The sequence below is a fragment of the Canis lupus genome, chromosome 22 (assembly GCF_011100685.1).
Source record: "Canis lupus familiaris isolate Mischka breed German Shepherd chromosome 22, alternate assembly UU_Cfam_GSD_1.0, whole genome shotgun sequence".
Lineage (NCBI taxonomy): Eukaryota > Metazoa > Chordata > Mammalia > Carnivora > Canidae > Canis > Canis lupus.
Genome location: NC_049243.1, coordinates 18,054,431 through 18,056,714, shown reverse-complemented (window position 1 = coordinate 18,056,714; position 2,284 = coordinate 18,054,431). Strand labels below are relative to the sequence as shown.

The 2,284-nt window shown below is 41.0% G+C and overlaps 1 pseudogene; it reads left to right on the top strand.

Annotated features, from left to right (window-relative positions):
• Positions 1 to 528: 528 nt before the first annotated feature.
• LOC100687183 lies at positions 529 to 1,327 on the top strand (annotated as a pseudogene).
• The last annotated feature ends 957 nt before the right edge of the window (positions 1,328 to 2,284 follow it).

Here is a 2,284-nt window from a genome sequence, read left to right as displayed (position 1 = left end):
CCTCTCCCATTCTCTTTCAAAGGAATGAACAAAATCTTTACAAACAAATGTAATTCCTGGACTGCACCCATGATTTAGTATACTGAGGTAGATCAGGAACTCTACCAATTTTAATAATTTGTAAGTATTCTGATTCCCGATCAGATTTAAAAATAATTTTACTATTTACTCTTATAACATATTTCAATATAAAATGCTATATAACTTTAAAATGTTTTGTTAAATCTGTCCAAATTTGTTTCTGTATACATTGTTATTGTTCAATTTATCTTAAAGGAGCCTGTGACTATTACAGATTTTTTTTAGAATTTGGCAATCATTTGATTAAATATTCCCGCAAAGTATGTCTGGGCTCTCCTGTAGGTAGGAATGAGAATGCCTTGCCTATGGAACAGTGTACATTAAAAGACTCCTGTGAGGAAAGCTGTGTGGTTCATAGGGGAGACGGGTGGGCTCTGGGCCTGAGCTCAGTCACCAGGCCAATCAAGCCAGACACCAGGGCTCCAATGGGTCTGGGCGGCTGATGCCATGACCCTGTTCCACTTCGGGAACTACCTCCCCTATCTCATCACCTATGAGTGCAGCAGCCTGAGTACAACACCTTCTGGAAGCATGTGCAGGCCAGAGGCACCCACCTCTTCACACTGCTGCGAAAGATGCTGCTCCTGGCCATTTTTCTCCCACCAGGAAAGGTGGCATCTATGACTTCATTGGGGATTTTGTGAAGGCCACAGTGGATGTGATAGACCTGATAGACCTAAACCTTGTCACATCCTGGAATGCAGGCAAGGCGGGGTACGAGATCATGGCTGCTGCCTTGGGCTACCCACCACCAAGCTCATTGTGTCCTGCTGAATCCCCTTTTGGTTTGGAGCCCCGGATTTGAGTTTGACTGAAGTATATCCAGATGGGCAATGACTCCAATATCAGTCTGGTCCATTACATCGTTTCATCTGCCCAGGTCTGGATCACAAGGTGCTATGACCTGTGCCACAGTTTTCAGCCAGTAGTACTTCTACTGGCGTTCCTTAGCATCTACGAGGCCTTAGTCAGGGAGACCTTCATCCCCCTCTGTTCCCTGGGCAGCTGGACAGCATTGTCCAGAGCAGTGGTGACAGGGCTGCTGGCTCTCAGTACCCTGGTGCTCCATGTCACTGCTATCAGCATACACTCTGAGGTACAGTCTACTGGACATTCACATACTCTTGCCCTGCTTCCAGGTTTCAGTGAAGCAAACAGTATTTGTGAAGTTAAAGGGGAAAAAAAAGTGAGATTGTATTCACTACTTGTAAAAAATTTCAATACCGATAATCACTTTGTTTACTAAATTATAAAAATAAACACATTTCTTCTTCATACACCTACTTTTACATATATACAATGGACCTTGCTGGGCTTTCCCTGTGTTTCCTATCTCAAAGGGAAAAAAAAAAAAAAGCTGCTAAGGAATGGGCTGTGGGACTCAGTTGAATAAGTCAATATATTCTGTCTAGATGTCATCATCTTTGTGACTTTTTTTTTTAAAGATTTTATTTATTTATTCATGAGAGACACAGAGAGAAAGGCAGAGACATAGCCAGAGGGAGAAGCATGCTCCATGCAGGGAGCCCGATGTGGGACTCGATCCTGGGACTCCAGGATCATGCCCAGAGCCGAAGGCAGATGCTCAACCACTGGGGCACTCAGGCGTCCCTATCTTTGTGACTTTTAAAGTAAATTCATAAATATTGATTAATAAAATAATTTGAGACAAGTGTGCATATGGGGATTAGAGGGAAGATAGAGTTACTGTTATGGTTATTTTGGCTGCATATTATAATAGGGGGGACGTCCTGAAATCAATTGATGGGGGTTAGAACCAAGCAATCAGCTTTTGTGAACTTAGGAAAACTATATAATGTAGATCTTAATAATTTCCTTAAGAAAATTAAGTGAGGCTTATATGTGAAAACATCATATATTATCCAGAATGGTTCCTGGCATTCAACCATCATTATCACATCGTATAGGCAAACTGTTGTGCCATCTGTAACAGATAAAACCTTCAAACCTAATCCAAGAGGATATGCAATTTGTAGCTCAGCATGAATGTTCCCAGTATTATGTAGTTGTTTGCTGTGCATCATCAATGTTAGCTTTTGGGTAGAATATGCTTCAATATTTTGTGACTATTGTTATGTCATCAGTAAGGAGAACTTAGAATTATGTTTCCATACATTTATCAAATAATGCCAAATAGTAATATTTGCTTAATGAATATTGAACTATCTAGTACTGGTGGCAA